Source organism: Mus caroli, unplaced genomic scaffold (assembly GCF_978045245.1).
Source record: "Mus caroli unplaced genomic scaffold, Mus_caroli_1 scaffold_34, whole genome shotgun sequence".
In the NCBI taxonomy this organism is placed as follows: domain Eukaryota; kingdom Metazoa; phylum Chordata; class Mammalia; order Rodentia; family Muridae; genus Mus; species Mus caroli.
The window spans coordinates 1,021,388-1,046,389 of record NW_028227289.1 but is presented as its reverse complement, the minus strand read 5'-3'; the positions used below and the strand labels follow the sequence as shown (position 1 = coordinate 1,046,389).

Here is a 25,002-nt window from a genome sequence, read left to right as displayed (position 1 = left end):
AATGATGAACTGTAACCTGGAATTGTAGCCTAGTAAACCATTTCTCTCAAATGTTGATTTAGTTATGTATTTTATCACAGTGACTGGAAACAATACTAGGTAACTATTTGTATGTAAATGACATGAAAACAGAAGGGATACTGGGACAAGGAGGTTAACAAGTCAGAGGGGAAATGATGAAAAGACCCAAGGGCAGGCATGGATTTTGGTAAATATGGTTAAAATATGTGATATACTTAAATTCAGCTTTATATCAAAGCTATAAACATTTTCTACACATTTATTTTATATTTAGTCTTAAATTATGAAGCTACCTACATATTAATGTCCTGTGATTCTTAAGTTTTATATGTTTTTCAAGGGATATGATTCTAATGTATATAAATAATACATAGTATCAAGATAACACTGCATCAAGATACAATGCCTGAATATTCTATCCTGTTACACAGATGTCAATCACTAGATTTTAGCATATTTTTATTACTTGTTACTTACCTGTTGTTTCTCAATAGATCTCTCAGGTCTATTAGGTCTAATAAATATTAAACCTAAGTTCAATGGAAAGGTAAAAACTTTACATATTTATTAATATGTAATTAATATGTATTAATAAGAGACTAAATATATCCTTCTATAGACTACATTACTTCTATTAATCTTATATTTATGTATTTTTCTGAAAGATAAAACATAATTTGATGGAACATGTTTTTGTCTGTTTCTCTGGATGAGTTACCATTCTTCTATTTCTAGATGAGAAAGCTATATGTATAAAAAGCAAGTATAGCTAATTCAGAACCTTTTAAAATAATTTTGTGAAATAGGTCAATGCTTATGGTTCCCAACAGTATCTATAGGCTAGTACCCAGTTATTAATCATAAAAGGAATTACTTAATTTTGGCTACTTGAGATTGTTTTTAAAGATTGTGGAGTATGTGTGAATCATATCACATTACTTACCTTTTGTATAAAATTTAATGTCAAAGTGCTACTTGGCACCTGTGACATTTACTACTGGGTTTTTATCTTCTTTGAATTTGCAATGTTTATACCTAAGCAGAATAATAGTACAATAATTCTTACATTAGATTTGACTATACTAGAGTTCCTGTGGTTATCAGTGAGAGCTCATTCACTTTTGAATATATTTTTCATATCTAAACTTCAAAAGGAAGTGTTGATAACTATCAATGTAATACAATTTTTTAACTTGTTTGTGGTTTAAACATGGTAATGAGACATTTATTGTCTGATTATCAGCACATGGAAGTCCTAGCCTTCTTGTATATTCATGGAGTCAAACTGAAAAATCCTATTCCTCAGACTTAATTCCTTCAATCTAAAATAGCATTGGAATAATGTGCATCACAGAGGGATGCAGCAGAAAGGCCAGTAAATCCAAAATTTTCGTCTTTAATGAACTTATGGGATAATGTGGACACTTGCACGTTAGAATTAGGTCATTCTCCTGCTTCCTTTACTTTTCACTTTTTAAATAAATGGAAAGGAAAAGCAGTCAATAAAAGCAAATACATCTTAAATCTCCTTATAGGATTATACTAATGCATAATATTTGCTGGGATTACTGTAGAGAAAAGATAACAAACTCTGTCTAACTTCTAAACTTTGGAATGGTTAAATAAATCAAATATATATATATATATATATATATATATATATATATACACACACATAATTCATAATTTTTAATTTATCTACTGGTTAGTAATTCATAAAAATTAGGATCACCATCTAAATGAATATCATAGTTTCATTATTTCTTTGCTTTATAAATAGTTTAAAAATTAATCGGCAAAGCATGGGTTTAATAGAAAAGACAACTCTCATAGCAAATGAAAAATACTTAGTAGCAACAAATTAATTGAACCTTCTTTTTTCTCTAGTGGCTATTGTTTGTGTTGGCCAATGATGTACAACCATTGAGTAAAATGCGCTAATTCTGGACCAGACCAATTCAATTGTCACTAGGAAGAGTGACAAAGCTAGGTAAACTTAAGTTTCTAATATGTTCTAAATTGCTGAGCTCTCTGATAATAAAAGCATTCCATATGGAAATATATTTGTAAAGTTTTGCCTACATTATTACTTTCTTAAAGACCACAGTAAGACATCCTGTATACAAAACTTTTCTTCGTATTGAACAATTCATCCAAAAGTATTTGTCCTTGTATTTATATCATGTCCTTAATTTGTATGCAGTGATGTTGGAGGTTGTGTTCTCTCTTATAATTTCTGATCTCCTTAACAATGACCATGACACTGACAGATACAGATTTCTAGACTGTGATTTTAATTAAATAATAAAACAGTTTCTTGAGTTGATGCTTGGGTTAGAATTAATAGATAACAGGTAATCACATTCAATGAAAGTCTTTTCTTCCTTTTCATCTTTAACATTTTCAAAGAACCATTGCATCTATGCATAAAATGTAAGGAAACATTTTTAGGTTGCAGATGTTATAAGCATATAAACAAGCACCAACATGCTTACAAATTTACAAATGGTCTCTGTTCCTTACTTGCTACAGAGTATCATCAAGTCACATATTGATATATTAATGTATTCATTATTTCCAGCAATCAAGCTTTAATTGAAGAGTTATTTTCTACTGAGTACCTCTTTGAATACTGACTACCAAACCAGGTGTTGTAGGTGTTGTAAGATAAAAGTTTATGTTGTAAAATAATAATTATAATAATTCCCTCCTTTGGTTAATTCAAAGATGCTTAATTGCATAGAGGAGGTTTACTTGGAAGGTCACCTTACCAATAGAACATGTAGAGGAATTCAAATCCCTCAAGCTGGAATACAGACACACTCTTAGTACACATCTTTATTCCCAAAAGATGAAGGTAAGGTTAATTTGTAGTAGGAAAGAGCGATGTTTGAAAGTGACATCTCATTGATGGGCACACAAAGTGACTAATCAGAGAAAGATTTGAGAATGAATCAGAATGCTATACACAAACTCTCCTGAGAAGAGACAGGATGGAGATGGTAGTTCATTTGAGTTCAGTAGAATTTAGTTCAAAGGAGTTCATTTCAGTGCAGTGAGTGCAGTGCAGTGGAGTGGAGTTTGTTAGTGACTTCATGTAGTTCAGCCAGCACTTGTCCACAGAGGCAGTTAAGCATAAGGATCAGAGGGAGCCAGAAGCTTAGAAAAAAAAATCACCAGAGTTAGTTTGAGGCCAAGCCTAGCAATTCAGTCCAAAGCTGAAAGAAACCAGATTGATTCAGTCAACTTGGAGAGGAGTTTAAGCCAGATCCACTGAGTTGAAACAGCCATCCAGATTTCAGCAAGAACTACACAGGAAGAGCTTATTTAGCAGTAAGACGCTGAGATGACAATTATGTTAGGCAAATAAAAGATCCATTTACAAGAAAGTATGTATTTATGTAGAGTATATGTTTTGAAAAGAAGATGGTAATATTATATAAAGATTTCTTCAATTTAAAAGAGCAACAAATATGTGTTCTTCCAAAGGGACAAGAAACCTAAGACAAATCATTAAGAAGCCTGTGTTTGCCAATTTGATTTATCCTCTTATTAAATGATTCAATGTCCAATTTGTCATCCAAAAGCTCCAAATTAAAATAATGTGCTTCATAATAATGTTGCTGTATAACTCTCTTTATAAGATAAATCTGACAGAAGGACAGATGCATAATATGAAAAAAACAAATTCAAAGGAAAACATCAAGCATTTCTCTTTCTTACTAAACAGGGAAGATGGTGAATTGGATGAGAAATATCCCCTATGGGCTCATAGGTTTCAAAGGTTGATCCCCTGGTGATGGTTCTACTTGGGGAAGTTGTGGAACGTTTAGCAAGTGGGGCCTTGAAGGATAAAGTATACCACTGGAAGTAGGCTTTGAAAGCTCATAGACTCAATCCACTTGATTCATTATTTCCACTGTATTTATGTGTTTAAAGACTCATTCTCATAGCATCCCATTTGGCTATATGTTATTGTGCCTTCCTTTGGCATTATAGATTTTCCTTCTGGAAATATGAGCCAAAATGGACCCTTAATTTAATAAGTTGTATCGGTCATGGTGTCTTGCCACAGCAACAAAAGTAATTAATAAGCCGGACCACCTTGTTCCAGTTGGCAGGCCTCTGCAGCTGTGAACAATTCCAGTCTCCTCCAGTCATTTTCATACCTTATCGCCCAGAGGAAAGAAACGTTTCATTCATACATGCTTTTGTCTTCTTTGTCATCATTGTTTTGACTCTTGAAAAGTCAATATTAAATCTAATGATGTCAAATGTTCAAATATGTATGGTCTCCTCATAATTTATTGATTTATAGGATGTACTATACTGGAGTCAAAGTCTTTAAAGGGACAGTGAAACTCTTGTATCACTGGATATCTCATCAAAGTCCTCTTTGGAGAGCTGATGGTAGACAAAAAGAATTTGGTTATACCAAATATAAAATGTCAACTGATGAAAAAGACAGAATCATAGCCTCTGTACTCATAGAATGTTCTGCTGTTATGAAATTCTTTTTTTTTTTTTTTGACCTGATAATTCCTGATAATTTTCTTTATTTTTTTTTAATTTTTAATATTTTTATTACATATTTTCCTCAGTTACATTTCCAATGCTATCCCAAAAGTCCCCCATAGCGCCCCCCACTTCCCTACCCACCCATTCCCATTCTTTTGGCCCTGGCATTCCCCTATATTGGGGCATATAAAGTTTGCAAGTCCAATGGGCCTCTCTTTCCAGTGATGGCCAACTAGGCCATCTTTCGATACATATGCAGCTAGAGACAAGAGCTCCGGGGTTCTGGTTAGTACATCATGTTGTTCCAACTATAGGGTTGCAGATCCCTTTAGCTCCTTGGGTACTTTCTCTAGCTTCTCCATTGGGAGCCCTGTGATACATCCAATAGCTGACTGTGAACATCCACTCCTGTGTTTGCTAGGCCCCGGCATCGTCTCACAAGAGACAGCTATCTTTGGGTCCTTTCAGCAAAATCTTGCTAGTGTATGCAATGGTGTCAGCGTTTAGAAGCTGCTTATGGGAAGGATCCCTGGATACTGCAGTCTCTAAATGGTCCATCCTTTCATCACAGCTACGAACTTTGTCTCTGTAACTCCTTCCCTGGGTGTTTTGTTCCCAATTCTAAGAAGGGGCACAGTGTCCACACTTTGGTCTTCATTCTTCTTGAGTTTCATGCGTTTAGTAAATTGTATCTTATATCTTGGGTATCCTAAGTTTTGGGCTAATATCCACTTATCAGTGAATACATATTGTGTGAGATCTTTTGTGATTGTGTTACTTCACTCAAGATGATGCCCTCCAGGTCCATCCATTTGGCTAGGAATTTCATAAATTCATTCTTTTTAATAGCTGAGTAGTACTCCATTGTGTAAATGTACCATAATTTCTGTATCCATTCCTCTGTTGAGGGACATCTTGGTTCTTTCCAGCTTCTGGCTATTATAAATAGGGCTGCTATGAACATAGTGGAGCATGTGTCCTTTTTACCAGTTGGGACATCTTCTGGATATATGCCCAGGAGAGGTATTGCTGGATCCTCCAGTAGTACTATGTCCAATTTTCTGAGGAACCGCCAGACTGATTTCCAGAGTGGTTGTACCAGCTTGCAATCCCACCAACAATGGAGGAGTGTTCCTCTTTCTCCACATCCTTGCCAGCATCTGCTGTCACCTGAATTTTTGATTTTAGCCATTCTGACTGGTGTGAGGTGGAATCTCAGGGTTGTTTTGATTTGCATTTCCCTGATGATTAAGGATGTTGAACATTTTTTCAGGTGCTTCTCTGCCATTTGGTATTCCTCAGGTGAGAATTCTTTGTTCAGTTCTGAGCTCCATTTTTTAATGGGGTTATTTGACTTTCTGGAGTCCACCTTCTTGAGTTCTTTATATATATTGGTTATTAGTTCCTTATCTGATTTAGGATAGGTGAAGATCATTTCCCAATCTGTTGGTGTTTTTTTTTTTTTTTGTCTTATTGATGGTGTCTTTAGCCTTGCAGAAGCTTTGCAGTTTCATGAGGTCCCACTTGTCAATTCTCGATTTTACAGCACAAGCCATTGCTGTTCTATTCAAGAATTTTTCCCCTGTGCCCATATCTTCAAGGCTTTTCCCCACTTTCTCCTCTATAAGTTTCAGTGTCTCTGGTTTTACATGAAGTTCCTTGATCCACTTAGACTTGACTTTAGTACAAGGAGATAGGAATGGATCGATTCGCATTCTTCTACATGAAAACAACCAGTTGTGCCAGCACCATTTGTTGAAAATGCTGTCTTTCTTCCACTGGATGTTTTTAGCTCCCTTGTCGAAGATCAAGTGACCGTAGGTGTGTGGGTTCATTTCTGGGTCTTTAATTCTATTCCATTGGTCTATTTGTCTGTCACTATACCAGTACCATGCAGTTTTTATCGCAATTGCTCTGTAGTAAAGCTTTAGGTCCGGCATGGTGATTCCATGAGAGGTTCTTTTATCTTTGAGAAGAGTTTTTGCTATCCTAGGTTTTTTGTTATTCCAGATGAATTTGCAGATTGCACTTTCTAATTCGTTGAAGAATTGAGTTGGAATTTTGATGGGGATTGCATTGAATCTGTAGATTGCTTTTGGCAAGATAGCCATTTTTACAATGTTGATCCTGCCAATCCATGAGCATGGGAGATCTTTCCATCTTCTGAGATCTTCGTCAATTTCTTTCTTCAGAGACTTGAAGTTTTTATTATACAGATCTTTCACTTCCTTAGTTAGAATCACGCCAAGATATTTTATATTATTTGTGACTATTGAGAAGGGTGTTGTTTCCACAACTTCTTTCTCAGCCTGTTTATTCTTTGTGTAGAGAAAGGCCATTGATTTGTTTGAGTTAATTTTATATCCAGCTACTTCACCGAAGCTGTTTTTCAGGCTTAGGAGTTCTCTGGTGGAATTTTTAGGGTCACTAATATATACTATCATATCATCTGCAAAAAGTGATATTTTGACTTCATCTTTTCCAATTTGTATCCCTTTGATCTCCTTTTGTTGTCGAATTGCTCTGGCTAGGACTTCAAGTACAATGTTGAATAGGTATGGAGAAAGTGGACAGCCTTGTCTAGTCCCTGATTTTAGAGGGATTGCTTCAAGCTTCTCACCATTTACTTTGATGTTGGCTACTGGTTTGCTGTATATTGCTTTTATCATGTTTAGGTATGGGCCTTGAATTCCTGATCTTTCCAAGACTTTTATCATGAATGGGTGTTGGATCTTGTCAAATGTTTTTTCCTCATCTAACGAGATGACCATGTGGTTTTTGTCTTTGAGTTTGTTTATATACTGGATTAGGTTGATGGATTTCCGTATATTGAACCATCCCTGCATCCCTGGGATGAAACCTACTTGGTCAGGATAAATGATTGTTTTGATGTGTTCTTGGATTGGGTTAGCAAGAAATTTATTGAGTATTTTTGCATCAATATTCATAAGGGATATTGGTCTGAAGTTTTGTATCTTTGTTGGGTCTTTTTGTGGTTTAGGTATCAGAGTAATTGTGGCTTCATAGAATGAGTTGGGTAGAGTACCTTCTGTTTCTATTTTGTGGAATAGTTTGTGAAGAACTGGGATTAGATCTTCTTTGAAGGTCTGATAGAACTCTGCACTAAACCCATCTGGTCCTGGGCTTTTTTTAGTTGGGAGACTATTAATAACTGCTTCTGTTTCTTTGGGGGATATAGGGCTGTTTAGATCATTAACCTGATCTTAATTCAACTTTGGTACCTGGTATCTGTCTAGGAACTTCTCCATTTCATCCAGGTTCTCCAGTTTTGTTGAGTATAGGCTTTGGTAGAAGGATCTGATGGTGTTTTGGATGTCTTCAGGATCTGTTGTTATGTCTCCTTTTTCATTTCTGATTTTGTTAACTAGGATGCTTTCCCTGTGCCCTCTACTGAGTCTGGCTAAGGGTTTATCTATCTTGTTGATTTTCTCAAAGAACCAGCTCCTTGATTGGTTGATTCTTTGAATAGTTCTTCTTGTTTCCACTTGGTTGATTTCGCCCCTGAGTTTGATTATTTCCTGCTGTCTACTCCTCTTGGGTGAATTTGCTTCCTTTTGTTCTAGTGCTTTTAGGTATGTTATCAAGCTGCTAATGTGTGCTCTCTCTAGTTTCCTTTTGGAGGCACTCAGAGCTATGAGTTTTCCTCTTAGAAATGCTTTCATTGCGTCCCATGAGTTTGGGTATGTTGTGGCTTCATTTTCATTGAACTCTAAAAAGTCTTTAATTTCTTTCTTTATTCCTTCCTTGACCAAGGTATCATTGAGAAGGGTGTTGTTCAGTTTCCACGTGAATGTTGGATTTCTATTATTTATTTTGTTATTGAAGATCAGCCTTAGTCCATGGTGATCTGATAGGATGCATGGGACAATTTCAATATTTTTGTATCTGTTGAGGCCTGTTTTGTGACCAATTATGTGGTCAATTTTGGAGAAGGTACCATGAGGTGCTGAAAAGAAGGTATATCCTTTTGTTTTAGGGTAGAATGTTCTGTAGATATCTGCCAGATCCATTTGATTCATAATTTCTGTTAGTTACACTGTGTCCCTGTTTAGTTTCTGTTTCCATGATCTGTCCATTGGTGAAAGTGGTGTGTTGCAGTCTCCCACTATTATTGTATGAGGTGCAATGTGTGCTTTGGGGTTTACTAAAGTTTCTTTAATGAATGTGGCTGCCTTTGTATTTGGAGCATAGATATTCAGGATTGATAGTTCCTCTTGGAGGATTTTACCTTTGATGAGTATGAAGTGTCCCTCCCTGTCTTTTTTAATGACTTTGGGTTGGAAGTCATTCTTATCAGATATTAGAATTGCTACTCCAGCTTGTTTCTTCATACCATTTGTTTGGAAAATTGTTTTCCAGCCTTTCATTCTGAGGTAGTGTCTATCTTTTTCTCTGAGATGAGTTTCTTGTAAGCAGCAAAATGTTGGGTCTTGTTTGTGTAGCCAGTTTGTTAGTCTATGTCTTTTTATCGGGGAGTTGAGTCCATTGATATTAAGAGATATTAAGGAAAAGTAATTGTTGTTTCCTGTTATTTTTGTTGTTAAAGTTGGCATTCTGTTCTTGTGGCTGTCTTCTTTTAGGTTTGTTGAGGGATTACCTTCTTGTTGTTTCTAGGGCGTGGTTCCTGTCCTTGTATTGGTTTTTTTCTGTTATTATCCTTTGAAGGGCTGGATTCCTGGAGAGATAATGAGTGAATTTGGTTTTGTCGTGGAATACTTTGGTTTCTCCATCTATGTTAATTGAGATTTTGGCTGGGTATAGCAGCCTGGTCTGGAGTTTGTGTTCTTTTAGTGTCTGTATAACATCCGTCCAGGATCTTCTGGCTTTCATAATCTCTGGTGAGAAATCTGATGTAATTCTGATAGGCTTGCCTTTATATGTTACTTGGCCTTTTTCTCTTACTGCTTTTAGTATTCTGTCTTTATTTAGAGCATTTGTTGTTCTGATTATTATGTGTCGGGAGGTATTTCTTTTCTGGTTCAGTCTATTTGGAGTTCTGTAGGCTTCTTGTATGTTCATGGGCATCTCTTTCTTTAGATTTGGGAAGTTTTCTTCTATAATTTTGTTGAAGATGTTTGCTGGTCCTTTGAGTTGAAAATCTTCATTATCATCCACTCCTATTATCCTTAGGTGTGGTCTTCTCATTGTGTCCTGTATTTCTTGGATGTTTTGAGTTAGGATCTTTTTGCATTTTACATTTTCCTTGATTGTTGTGCCGATGTTCTCTATGGAATCTTCTGCACCTGAGATTCTCTCTTCCATCTCTTGTATTCTGTTGCTGATGCTCTTATCTATGGTTCCAGATTTCTTTCCTAGGGTTTCTATCTCCAGTGTTGCCTCATTTTGGGTTTTCTTTATTGTGTCTACTTCCCTTTTTAGGTCTAGTATGGTTTTGTTCATTTCCATCATCTGTTTGGATGTGTTTTCCTGTTTTTCTCTAAGGACTTCTACCTGTTTGATTATGTTATCCTGTTTTTCTTTAAAGATTTGTAACTCTTTAGCAGTGTTCTCCTGCAATTCTTTAAGGGATTTTTGTGCTTCCTCTTTACTGTCTTCTACCTGTTTACCAGTGTTCCTTTGTATTTCTTTAAATGTGTTATTAAAGTCCTTCTTGAAGTCCTCTACCATCATCATGAGATATGCTTTTAGATCCGTGTCTAGCTTTTCCGGTGTGTTGGGGTGCCCTGGACTGGGCAAAGTGGGAGTGCTGGGTTCTGATGATGGTGAGTGGTCTTGGTTTCTGTTAGTAAGATTATTACGTTTACCTTTCGCCATCTGGTAATCTCTGGGGTTAGTTGATGTCGTTGTCACTGTTAAAGATTGGAGCAGAAGCTGTGTTCCACTCACCAGCAGTCTCAAAATCCTGTGGTGGGGGTCGTGGGTAGCTGGCGGGTGTCAGCCGACCCTGCGCTCTAGCTACCCCGGTGCTGGTCCGCCGGAAGAGGCCTGTGGTCCTACTCAGGCCGGTTTTCTGCCTCCCTAACTAATGCAGTCTCAGGTCCAGCGTGCAATTGGATTGGAGCAGAAGCTGTGTTCCACTCACCAGAAGTCTTAAGATCCTGTGGCGGGTGTTGTGGGTAGCTGGCGAGTGTCAGCCGACCCTGCGCCCTAACTACCCCGGTGCTTTTCTGACCGGAGAGGCTTGTGGCCCTACTGAGGCCGGATTTCTGCCTCCCCAACCAAAGCAGTCTCAGGTCCCGTGTGATTGGACTGGAGCAGAAGCTGTGTTCCACTCACCAGCAGTCTCAAAATCCTGTGGCGGGGGTTGTGGGTAGCTGGCGGGTGTCAGCCGATCCTGCGCTCTAGCTACCCCGGTGCTGGTCCGGCTGGAAGAGGCTTGTGGTCCTATTCAGGCCGGTTTTCTGCTTCCCTACCTAATGCAGTCTCAGGTCCCGTGCGCAATTGGATTGGAGCAGCGAAATTCTTTGTAGTAGATAGATATGGGATTTTTTTTTTTTTTTTTAGAAATTAGTTATTGAATAGCTATCATAAGATTTGTTGTTGTGAGGGGTCAATCAATGTCTTTATGTCAGTTTGAGTATTCATGGTTATCTAATAAATCAATCCTGTGATGGCCCATTTGGTTTAAATGAAATATATACAACACCTAGTGTTTTTAATTTTCTTAAAAACAAAAGCATATTTAGAGTGTGCTATGTTTCTCTTTAACCTACTATGGATACTGGAACAGATCATGTTGTTGTTTACAGGGAGGCAGATTACATGAAAGTTTACCAATAATCTGTTTTTGTTGTTGTTGTTCCTTTATAAGCACTAGGATTACCTCTTGCTGATCTCCTTTGCAGTAAGAGCTGTCATGTGACCAACCCATGTGAAAGATCAAATTGGAAATCCAGAGTTGACTTGCTACTTTCTGGATGAAATGCTGTAAAGCTTTCTCTTATTTCCCTGGTGTTCCAACATTTTACATGACCCCTTAAATCAGCCTGTGACCCTGTGCAGCAGTATGAAGAGCTATCTCCCTGGAAAGACATTTGTGAACACTGAAAATTTTACTTTGTGCTAAATTAACATTTGTGATCTTGAGCCATTCAAACATTGTGATTGATTACATTCACAGCATTATTTAGGCTCTATGGATGTTATTTAAGATATTTTAGAGTTTTTTTTTTTAAACTTATCTCTATGAAAAATATGCCCCACTTATATTCCAAAATGCTTTTTTATATACCCTTAAGTCTTTTTCAAATAGAATTATGCAATTGAATAAAGAGCTTCTTAAAATCTATTGAAAATAAAGATGTAGTCCTAGTATTAATATTTTAGCGTGATATAACTTTGATATTTCATGGTATTTATAAGTTTTGTGAATGGAATAACTCACATTGATACTTCTCATCAAATCAATACTATGATCGAGTTTCAGTAAAATCTAATATTAAATTGTTTTATCATAGAAACATTTACTGACCCTTTTATATTTTCAGACAGACTCTAATTCTTACCCTCTAAGAAATTCAGATGACATACTAAGAAGAAAAATAAGTTAAATGAAATAGTGGATGTTACATTTTGTTACTAAAAACTAAAAAAAAAAAAAAACTTAAAATTAATGTTCATTTATATAAAATGGTATAAAAGAGTACATTTTTTGGAAATATTCTTAGATTTCCCACTGTTAGTATTTTCAACATTATTTTACATGAACATTTTCTTTTTTTTTTTTCTGCTACATCAACTGCAGTAGTGACAAGAGCAACAGGCCCCACATACCTGGGCGCTGTCCTAAGGTGAAAAGTTCACAGAAACTTAGTCTCCTGGAATCGTGGCATCCTGTATAATGAATGTTCCAATGTCCTTGCTTAAGTTGGTAAATGGATCTGTGTGCTTTCCCTGAATATTACTTTATTACAAGTGCTCATAAGGATTGATTTTTTTTTTTGACATATAGTTAAGTTAGATTCTAGGCAGTCCTTGATCCCACCCTGGGCATGAATAGCTAAGTCACCACCCTACACAGGAATTTACCATTATCTAGGATGAAGGAAGTTTGTGATCTAAGGAGGAACCAGAGTAGATACTTAGAACTATAGATAGCTGAGCTACACCCCTATACAAGTATTTACAATGACCGAGGGGAAAGGTGGACTATACAATAAACTAGAATAGGAACTATGGCAAGGGCACAAAGCCCTTGCCCCTGGCTTCTAAGATTAAGTGGACCTTAGGTGGAGCTGTTTTTGATCCCAGTTGTTAACATTGAATTTTACCCCAGTTGGTTCCTACCACTTCTTCCATATTTGTATTCCTTTATTTTGTGTAAGAATCCAGTAACCTCTTTGTACCTTGCTGGCGTTGTCACCTTACTTCCCCATTTTCTTCTGTATAAAGAGTTTGATGCTCGATTTGACAAATTGCATTCATATCCACACTCCCTTGTGTCGAGTCTGTTTGTCACCCCACTTCCACCGACTCCTTCGCCCACCTACAACCAGAGCCCGCTCTGTGCAGATGGGAGACCCAGAAGGGGTTAGTCTGTGGCACTTTTCTATTCTCCACACCTCTACCAAGTAAAGAAAAAAAGCTCCCACTTCTCAGGAGAATAAAGGGGTCTAATTCTTTCTCTAAATATGTTGATGTATCTGTGTTTCCATTATCTGGAATTCCAATAGACACAGGATTCTTGATGGTGAAGATTATTACAGCAAATGACTTTTCCAATTACCAGACTCTTCAAATTCACCTTTATACTTAATGTAGTGGAAAGCTGTTTATTGCTTTGTTATTCCACGGTCAAAAACATTTTCCATCTCTGTACTTGAAGCCTGTGTGAGCAGGTGGGATAGTTACCAGGTTGTGACTATCAAATATATACATGTAATGAATTCATCTTTTCTAAACTGTTTATTGGCAATTGCTTTATGAGCAGCCTAATGGTGCTGAACAAGCATTTAATAATTCTCTTCAGTGTGAGTACTCCGAACACTGTTGCCTAATTTAGTTTCACTGATCCAGAAGTAAAAATTGAGAATCATATCACAGCATTATGCACAACAATTAAGCCCTATTCTAGAGAAAACAAACAGAACAGATTTTCAATGTCTATATGATTCAAACTACAAAGGTTACAACGAGAGAGTTGTCAACTAACTGTGAGCTCTCATCAATTTTAGAAAACCTGACAAATCATGTAAATCAAGTCTAGATGACAGTTCTTACTGCAGAAATGTTTGCTCTTTATTAGACCACAAGAGTTAGTCTTAGGTGTATAAATACAAATCATGTAATTCCAGGACTGAAAGTAGTGTGCTGTTTCTATTTGAATTCTTGATATTAATAGGACAGAAGATGTCTTATGGTCGACAGTGGAAAGGTACGCAGAATGATATGATGAGAGAAAAGTAGGAAAAAATGATTCTAATTGATGGACCTATTGATTTAGACATAAAACTTAGAATCCAGAATTTAGCATATCATGTACAGAATTTTCATATAGTTATAAAGATAAGAACTAGCAAGGACAATTAACTTTTATTAACATGAGATGGTATTTAGTGAATTTTGGTGTCACTTCTATTACATGAAAACAAAAATCAAGATATCCTACTTTTTATTAGATATATTCTTTATATTTCAAATGTTATCCACTTTCCTAGTTTCCACTCCAAAACTTCCTCTCCCCTCTCCTATACCCTGCTTACCAACCCACCCACTCCCACTTCCTGGTCCTGGCTTTCCCCCATACTGGGGCATAGAACCTTCACAGGACCAAGGACCTCTCTTCCCATTGATAACTGACAAGTCCATCCTCTGCTTCTTATGCAGCTAAAGCCATGAGTCCCACCATCTGATTTCCTTAGTTGGTGGTCTAGTCTCAGGGAGCTCTGGGGAACTGGTTGGTTCAAACTGTTGTTCCTCCATTAGGGCTGCAACCCCCTTCAGCTCCTTGGGTCCTTTCTCTAGCTCCTGCGTTGGAGGAGCTAGATTTATTCTACTTTTTATGAATAACATTATTTAAAGATGAACCACAATAAAAGATACATTTTCATTATTCTTTAAATTATATAAGTATCATTTGAAAGAATATATTGTTAGCATGGAGACTATTTATCACATTCACTTATTGCTCAGGGATCTATGACATAACAAGGAGCAAGACATAGAATTCAGCATTTCCTCTCATTATTGATACTAAAGATTGTAAAGTGTTTGACCTTTGGTGCCTCAGCTAGTATAAGGGCAAGTTTCTCATGTGCAAAAGGGTGATAATTAGGTTTAAATTCTTTGAGTTTTTGTGAGAAGTAAGTGCATTGCTCTATGTAAAGCCTAGTTAGAATAAATGCCAAAAGTATCTCTCAGCTATAAGAAATGTGTAGTTTGTTCCAACAACTCCAAGTATCTCTCTTTAGAAATGTTTGGAAGAATTCTTTAATATGGAGTTGTATAAGTGCTATGGAGAGGCTAACTATGTAGGCTCAATTTATATAAGATTATAGAAATCATAATTAATTGGAGAACATTATAAAAAGGGGAACTCTTGCAAGAAAAGAATCTTTGTGCATTCCACCAGTTTTCAAGCAGCAGGACTGAACATGTGCTGTCTGTTCTTGGGTCACTCTAGGTTCTCATTCTGTCAGATCTATGTGGTCATGAAGTTGTGAGCACAGTGTGGAGTGATGCTTTTCCTTAAATTGATGACAAGCTAAAATAGAACTCAGGTTTCTTCAGAGTTCTCTCAACACCAAAAGTGTATGTACTTAAGCAAAAAGCCAATGTAGTTCAAGTGTGGTAAAATAGATTTGGGCACACCTGAGAATTTTCAGGGGAAAATGGCTCCACTGGAAAACATACATTCAAATCCCTTTTTATTTCTACATCATCTTTTTAGAATACAGCACTTTGAGAGCGGACTTTCCTTGGAGCCAATCAAGCATATCTTCTGATGAGGTTAATCTTTTCAGTCCTCAATTTTCTTAAAGTTGCACTTGTTCATATATATTTTTTTTAATTTCAAATGACTCTCTTATCTGAAGTTGTTTAATATGTTCCTTTGATTAAGTTGGACAAGTTTTAGGCTCTTTGCATTTTCGTATTAACTTTAATGGACATTTATATTGTGTAAACTTCATTGTATAACATGATTTTTGTGGTGTACTTGAACTGTATCATAATTATAATCTTTTTAGTATACCTCTTAAAGATCTGTCTGATTATCTTGAAAAACAAGTTTAAAATAGATACTTCCAAAGTCCTTTCTTCTCTCTCTCTCTCTCTCTCTCTCTCTCTCTCTCTCTCTCTCTCTCTCGATTGCTCCCTCCCTCTTGCTTTTTCTCTCCATTTCTCTCCTCTCTTCTCTCCCCCTCTCCTTTTCTGCTCCCTGCCTCACTCCTTTTTAAATTTAGCACACTTATTGCATTCAATTTAGATTCTGAAATTAAATTCTATAGATTCAAAAGAAGTGATAGACTTCATGAAGCCAGAACAGTCCAGAAATTGAATAGCATAGAAGGATTGAACCCAGAGACAGATGTTTTGAGTTTGTACTTTCATCACTAACACAAGAATTGGCTTGAAACTTAATTTGCTACATTTTTTTTTCTCATCCAGTTAAATGAAGCTAAGGAGGATTGTAGCCAGATTTAAATGTGGTTGTTCTCTTTTGCAGGGGGGATGCACACTAGCACTCCCCCCCATGTGCCACCTCAGCCCCTAGATTAGATAAGGTAAACAGACATACAGAACATAATGAGAATTCAGAGGACCTCAGAATCACTCTGTGCATATTCTGTTCGTTTTGAACTCTCAGTTTGTCAAGTTCTTTCTCTCGGAAATCATGTTTCTGCCCTCTTTGTTTTGAAGGCAAACCTTCTCAACAATGACTGGATTCTGCTCCCCTAAATATCTAGTTTTCTTTTGATTAAACATTTTATAAGTTATGAATTTAGAGACAGGAAACACTTTTCTTAATCTGTCACTCCCATTTGACTTGTCTGTATCTGCTATATATTATCATAGGTTTACTATAGAAAATTCAGGAAAGGAAACATACACACACACACACACACACACACACACACACACACACACACACACTATCATCCTAGATTTCTGAAGAATAGTCATCTAACTTCTCTTCTTAGAAGTCATTGGAGTTACATGATTGTATTCCATGTAACACCAAATTACTCAAAATTACTGCACAGTACTATTTTTAAATCCAGTAGGATATAGGTACCTTTGTTATTTCTAGTGGGGTAGGTTAAAAATTAGAAAATATTTTCATCTCTAGCCCTGCACGATCTAATAATGAATTCTTATCAGTTCTCTTGAACATAACATTAAGCTGTTCAATCTGGTTAAATTTAAATTCTAACACTGATATTTTCGGTTGCACGTGCTCAGCATCACACTTTGCTACAAACCTGAGAGGCTCTTGCTCTGTTAAGGGAGGCATTATATTCAGAGCTCAGTCTGTCTAGATGCTGTTCATACCATAACTCTACATCTTTGCCTACAGGGACTCTCCTGGAATGTGGGTAAGTTCAACTTTGTTGGAAGCAAACTAGAAGAGCTGGAGGGTTATTGCTTCTTTGTGTAATGTTTTAAAAAGAATGAATAGTTTGACATCCTTGTAAAGACATGATGGCTTGTTCAATGCTGATATTGCATGCCTGAAGGGGACTTGTCTTAGCTTTTTAAATTTTCTTTCTTTCTTTTCTTTTCTTTTCTTTTCTTTTCTTTTCTTTTCTTTTCTTTTCTTTTCTTTTCTTTTCTTTTCTCTTTTCTTTTCTTTTTTTTTTTTTTTTTTGAGACAGGGTTTCTCTGTGTAGCCCTGGCTGTTCTGGAACTCACTTTGTATACCAGGCTGGCCTCAAACTCAGAATTCCGCCTGCCTCTACCTCCCAAGTGCTGGGATTAAAGGCGTGTGCCACCACGCCAGGCTTTTTTTTTTTTCTAATCTTCTCAGTAAAGCACATTGATAGTTATCTTTTCCTTTCTTTCTTACCCACTTCACTCTCCTGTCCATGGTACCTAAGCTACTTTTCCAAGTAAAGAACTTTGATTGAAACCCTTGCTTAGGGCTGTGTTGGGATTACTTAAAGCTCCAACAACTGTTGTCAGATGGACTTCTCAGGACCTTTTCACTTACCATCCATTCTCTTCCTCCTTATTCCTTGTCCACAGGAAACCTAACTTTGCCCATGGTAGTTCAAATTTCCCAACAGCACTAAGACTGACACTGCCATTCCTTATACCTTCAAAAGCAGCCAAGGAGAAACTCTCTTTCTTCCAACCTTCTCTTTATAGTGCCCAGTCAGATTTTGGGAAATGAGCTGGTAGAAGAGAATAAGTAGGTGGATTTAAGATTCCTCGGGGCCACCAATGTGATGAAGTACCTATTGTGGGTATGTGACGAGAACACCTACCCAGTCAAAAGTCAGGAAAAGGTAGGAGGAGAATGTAATATTCAACATACAATTTAACTCACTCTTCCATCACTCATTGACAGGTAGATATTAAAATAGACCAAGGAAAATTATTTGTCACTCTCTAATCTGTTCGTAAGTTCCCTTACAAGAAACCATGGTGTACACCATTTGTGCTCTGAGTTTGCTAGGTACTAGGAGACCTTTCCTGTACCATTGGCTTGGAACTGTATCACATTTGGTCTTCATTCTCGTGTTCATTTGCCTCCAATGCTTTGAATCATTATTAACCATGTCTCTCCTTGTATATACAACTTTATTCCAACTACCTTTTGTGATATCCTTGACTCTGTGGTCTCTGCATCTCTATTTAGAAATGAGTTTTTCATTCCTTTATATCTTTCCTCAAGTTCTAGCCTCCTAAAGATTATTATTTTTTGACTCACTCTCTTCTATCACCTTTCATAGCAGCGTCACAGCAATGATGAAGTAAAAATTAAGAAAATTATTAATGACTGGGGAGATGAGAAGTATGACATAAGAGTGGCCACAGTGTCTACATTTGCTATTTCTACATGCATATTCTTTGGGAAATAATGTTAAATTTTAACTTTTATCCATCAGTTTCCCCAAAACCATACATATACTACTCAGTAGACAAGAGATAAAACAACCAAAAAAAAAAAAAAAAAAAGGCTCTCTGCTCCTTCCTGTTCCAGAGACAGCGGTATCTTTGTGTGCAGTGCCAGTCTTGTCCTGTAGACAAACTTGTGAAGGTCAGTGTGAATGGATTTGGTCATATTGGGAGCCTGGTTATCAGGGCTGCCTTCTGCTCTACACAAGGCAAAGTGGAGATTGTTGTCATCAACAACCCCTTTAATGACCTTCAACTACATGGTCTACATGTTCCAGTATGACTCCACCCATGGGAAATTCAGTGGCACAGTCAAGGCTGAGAATGGGAAGGTTGTCATCAACAGGAAGCCTAATACCACCTTCCAAAAGCGACATCCCACTAACATCAAATGGCGTGATGCTGGTGCTGAGTAAGTCATGGAGTCTACTGACATCTTCATCCCCATGGAGAAGGCCGGGGCCCACTTGAAGGGTGAGGTCAAAAGGGTCATCATCTCTGTCCCTTCTGCAGGTGCCCCCATGTTTGTGATGAGTGTGAACCAGGAGAAATATGACTACTCACTCAAGATTGTCAGCAATGCATCCTGAACCATCAACTGCTTAGCCCCCCTGGCCAAAGTCATCCATGATAATTTTGGTATCGTGAAAGGGCTCATGACCACCATTCATGCCATCACTGCCACGCAGAACACTGTGGATGGATCCTCTGGAAAGCTGTGGTGTGATGGCAGTGGGGCTGCCCAGAACATTATCCCTGCATCTACGGGTACTGCCAAGGCTGTGGGCATGGTCATCCCAGAGCTGAGCAGGAAGCTAACTGGCATGGCCTTCCCTGTTCCTATCCCCAATGTATCCGATATGGATGTGACATGCTTCTTGGGGAAACCTGCCAAATATGATGACATCAAGAAGGTGGTGAAGCAGGTATCTGAGGGCCCACTAAAGAGCATCCTAGGCTATACCGAGGACCAGGTTGTCTCCTGTGACTTCAACAGCAACTCCTACTCTTCCACCTTTGATGCTGGGGTTGGGCTCTCCATAACAACTTTGTAAAGCTCATTTCCTGTTATGACAATGAATATGGCTACAGCAACAGGGTAGTGGATCTGGTCATCTACATGGCCTCCAAAGAGCAAGAAACCCTGTACCACCTACCCCAGCAAGGACACTGAGTGCAAGAGAGAGGCCCTTGGTTGCTGGTCCCTATCCCAACTTGGCCTCCAACACTGAGCATCTCCCTCACAATTTCCATCCCAGACCCTCATAATAACAGAAGGAACCTAGGGAATAGCCCTTCCTACTCTCTTAAATACCTCCAATAAAGTTCACTGCACCCCCAAAAAGGAACCGAAAAAACTGAAGTTAATAATCCAGATTTAAAAAAATTTTATTTTATTATTTATGTGTCTGTCTAACTCTATGTCTGCCTGTCTGTCTGTATCTCATTCTATCCCTCTCCCTCTCCCTCTCCCTCTCCCTCTCCCTCTCCCTCTCCCTCTCCCTCTCCCTCTCCCTCTCTCTCCCTCTCCCTCTCCCTCTCCCTCTCCCTCTCCCTCTCCCTCTCCCTCTCCCTCTCCCTCTCCCTCTCCCTCTCCCTCTCCCTCTCCCTCTCCCTCTCCCTCTCCCTCTCCCTCTCTCTGTGTGTACATATGGCCTTGAATGTCAGAGACTATTGGATATCCTGGAGATAGAATTATTTGCCGTTATGAGTCCTCTGCAAGAGCTGCAAAAGCTCTTAACAATTGAGCCAGCTCTTCAGCCACAATCTACAAAATTTTATCTCTCTTATAATCTCCTTTCTTTTTTTTCTTCTGTGAGCCCCATGTCAGCAACTGCACAGTATATCCCATGTATTCCAGATACAATTCTGTCCCGCATTTCATTACTGAATGTACATATTTTTAAAAATAATATACTTGCTCATTTAACAAAGACTTAAAAATGGTTCAAGATGTTTTATTTTAATTTTATGTTTATCATTTGACTTCTGATTGATCCTGTGTGCCATATATATACCTTTAATTGCTTTTGGCTTAGTGATAGAGTTTGGCATCTAACCTATCAAACTTAGTTCTATTTCTGATTTTTTTTTTTTTTTTTTTTTTACTAATTTAACTATATTTGATTTGTGCAACTTGTGAAGCCCATGATTACACACAATTATCTATGGGAGTGAAATAAGTAGAAATAACTTTTATAAATTTACTTCAGAAAATATGCATTGTCTTATATATGTATACACACACACACACACACATATATGTATATATTATCTCTGTGTGCATTTCACATACTGTATTAGTCAGGGTTCTCTAGAGTCACAGAACTTATGGATAGTCTCTATATAGTAAAAGAATTTATTGATGACTTACAGTCGGCAGCCCAATTCCCAACAATGGTTCAGTCGCAGCTGTGAATGGAAGTTCAAGGATCTAGCAGTTACTCAGTCTCACACGGCCAGCAGGCGAAGGAGCAAGCGCTAGACTCCCTTCTTCCAATGTCCTTATATTGTCTCCAGCAGAAGGTGTAGCCCAGATTAAAGGTGTGTTCCACCACACCTTTAATCCCAGATGAAAGGTGTAGCCCAGATTAAATCTCCTTAAACTCAGAGATTTAATCTTCTGGAATCCATAGCCACTATGGCTCAAGATCTCCATACCAAGATCCAGATAAGGATCTCCAAGCCTCCAGATAAGGGTCACTGGTGAGCCTTCTAATTCTGGATTGTAGTTCATTCCAAATATAGTCAAGTTGACAACCAGGAATAGCCACTACAATCCACCACTTGTCAACTTGACACAAATAATATCTCATGTTCACATGAAACAATAACAAGGTTGTGAATATGCCTAACATGATATAACTATCCCTCGTACAATCGCAAACGCATTTGTAAATTTACAATGGGGCATTCATATTACTTTATAATCCTCGTTTCTGCAACTGGTTACGTGGCCTTAATTGGTATTTATAACTACCTTCCTCTACTACCCATTCTGTATTTCCTTCACCTTCGGCCAGCACCTCAGCAGGTCTTGGCTCTTTTCCTGGAGGATTGACCCATACCTTCATTCCTGATGGGTCTGCGTCCTTTGTCATCCTGCTTGGATTAGGCTGTTGTAGTTTCCCATTGACTTTAATCACAGGACATGGTAGTACTAGGAGACGCCCTAAGGGATCTCCTACACTCCAGACATAATCTTGCTTACCTCCATTGTGAAGAGGTAATCCAATTTCCCCATGGTAATCTGGATCTATCACTCCTCCTAACACGGTTATTCCTTTTTTAGCCTGTTGGTTTAAGGGCATTAGAAGCCCAAAATGACCAGGGGGAAGTCTGAGCTTCCAATTCAATGGAATGTTTGTTGTAGCTCCTGGTAGGAGCACTCCCCTCTCTGGAGCTAAAACTTCTAAGCCAGCAGAACCTAGAGTTATGGGGACAGGAAGCAAAAATTTTCCTAGAGGGTCATTAGGAGTGATAGTAAGTGGAACTATTCCCTTTTCCACCCCTTGATTCCTGGACCCATGAATCCTGGCTATGGGTGAAACTGTACCATATATGGAGCGCTGATTCAAAGCATATACTGCCTTCTGAAGAACTCTACCCCAGCCTTCCAAGCTGTTACCACCTAATTGGCGCTGTAACTGTGTCTTCAAAAGGCCATTCCATCTTTCTATCAGGCCAGCTGCTTCAGGATGATGGGGAATGTGGTAAGACCAGTGAATTCCATGATCGTGGGCCCACTGTCGTACTTCTCTGGCTGTGAAATGAGTTCCTTGGTCAGAAGCAATACTGTGTGGAATACCATGACGATAGATAAGGCATTCTGTCAGTCCATGAATGGTGGTTTTAGCAGAGGCCTTACGTGCAGGAAAGGCAAATCCATAACCAGAATAAGTATCTACTCCAGTAAGAACAAAACGCTGTCCTTTCCATGAAGGAAGTGGTCCAATGTAGTCAACCTGCCACCAGGTTGCTGGCTGGTCACCTCGAGGAATGGTGCCATATCTGGGGCTCAGTGTTGGTTTCTGCTGTTGGCAGATCTGGCAATCAGCAGCAGCTGTAGCCAGGTCAGCCTTGGTGAGTGGAAGCCCGTGTTGCTGAGCCCAAGCATAACCTCCATCTCGACCACCATGGCCACTTTGTTCATGTGCCCATTGAGCAATGACAGGGATGGCTGGGGAGAGAGGCTGACTGTCCACAGAACGGGTCATCTTATCCACTTGATTATTGAACTCCTCCTCGGCTGAAGTCACCTTTTGGTGAGCATTTACATGGGACACAAATATCTTCACATCCTTTGCCCATTTGGAGAGTTCTATCCACATACTTCTTCCCCAGATGTCTTTTTCACCAATTTTCCAATTGTGATCTTTCCAAGTCCCTGACCATCCAGCCAATCCATTGGCTACAGCCCATGAGTCAGTGAATAATCGTACATCTGGCCATTTCTTCTTGCAAACAAACTGTAATACCATGTGTACTGCCCGAAGTTCTGCCCACTGTGAAGATTTCCCTTCACCTGTGTCTTTCAGAGTTGTCCCAGAAAGGGGTTGTAATGCTGCAGCTGTCCACTTCTGGGTGGTGCCTGCATAACGTGCAGAGCCATCAGTAAACCAGGCCCTAGTCTTTTCCTCTTCGGTCAGTTGATCATAGGGAACACCCCATGAGGCTATAGGCGCATGCTTGGCAGCAGATGGCATTGTAACAGGAGTAGAAACCATAGGCATTTGAGCAACTTCTTCATGTAACTTGCTTGTGCCTTCAGGACCTGCTCTGGCCCGATCACGTATATACCACTTCCATTTGATAATAGACTGCTGCTGTGCGCGTCCCACTTTATGACTTGCAGGGTCTGATAGTACCCAGCTCATAATGGGTAATTCAGGTCGCATAGTAACTTGGTGTCCTATTGTCAAACGTTCAGTTTCCACTAAGGCCCAATAGCAGGCCAAGAGCTGTTTTTCAAAGGGAGAATAGTTGTCTGCAGATGATGGTAGAGCTTTGCTCCAAAATCCCAAAGGTCTTTTCTGTGATTCACCTACAGGGGCCTGCCAGAGGCTCCAAACAGCATCTCTATCAGCCACAGACACCTCAAGTACCATTGGGTCTGCTGGGTCATATGGTCCAAGTGGTAGAGCAGCCTGCACAGCAGCCTGGACCTGTTGAAGGGCCTTCTCCTGTTCCAGGCCCCACACAAAGCTAGCAGCTTTCCGAGTCACTTGGTAAATAGGCCTAAGTAACACACCCAAGTGAGGGATGTGTTGTCTCCAGAATCCAAATAGACCCACTAAACGTTGTGCTTCTTTCTTGGTTGTAGGAGGGGCCAGGTGCAATAACTTATCTTTCACCTTAGAAGGAATATCTCTGCATGCCCCACACCACTGGACTCCTAAGAATTTCACTGAGGTAGATGGTCCTTGAATTTTGGTTGGATTTATTTCCCATCCTCTGATACGCATATGTGTTACCAATGAGTTCAAAGTGGTTGCTACTTCCCACTCACTTGGTCCAATCAGCATAATGTCATCAATATAGTGCACCAATGTGATATTTTGTGGAATATCCAAACGATCAAGATCCCTTCTAACTAAATTATGACACAGGGCAGGAGAGTTAATATATCCTTGAGGCAAAACTGTGAAGGTATACTGTTGGCCTTGCCAACTGAAAGCAAATTGCTTCTGGTGGTCCTTATGGACAGGTACTGAGAAGAAGGCATTTGCCAGATCAATAGCCGCATACCAGGTGCCAGGAGATGTGTTAATTTGTTCAAGTAACGAAACTACATCTGGTACAGCAGCTGCAATTGGAGTTACTACCTGATTTAGTTTTCGATAATCAACTGTCATTCTCCATGATCCATCTGTTTTCTGCACTGGCCAGATAGGAGAGTTAAACGGAGATGTGGTGGGAACTACCACCCCTGCATCTTTCAAGTCCTTGATAGTGGCAGTAATTTCTGCAATGCCTCCAGGAATACAATACTGTTTTTGATTCACTATTTTCTTTGGCAGAGGCAACTCTAAAGGCTTCCATTTGGCCTTTCCAACCATAATAGCCCTCACTCTACAGTTCAGGGAACCAATATGAGAATTCTGCCAGTTTCTGAGTATATCTATCCCAATTATACATTCTGGAACTGGGGAAATCACCAGAGGATGTGTCCGGGGACCTACTGGACCTACTGTGAGTCGGACATCAGTCAAAACTCCATTAATCACCTGCCCTCCATAGGCCCCTACTTTAACTGGAGGGCCACAATGTTTCTTTGGATCTCCTGGGATCAGTGTCAACTCAGAACCATTATCCAGCAGACCCCGAAAAGTCTGATTATTTCCTTTTCCCCAGTGTACAGTTACCCTTGTAAAAGGCTGTAGGTCCCTCTGGGGAAGAACTGGAGAAAGGGTAACAGCA

At 38.8% G+C, this 25,002-nt stretch overlaps 1 pseudogene; it reads left to right on the top strand.

Annotated features, from left to right (window-relative positions):
• The first annotated feature begins 2,872 nt into the window (after positions 1-2,872).
• Positions 2,873-19,756, top strand: LOC146999821 (glyceraldehyde-3-phosphate dehydrogenase-like; annotated as a pseudogene).
• Positions 19,757-25,002: the final 5,246 nt, after the last annotated feature.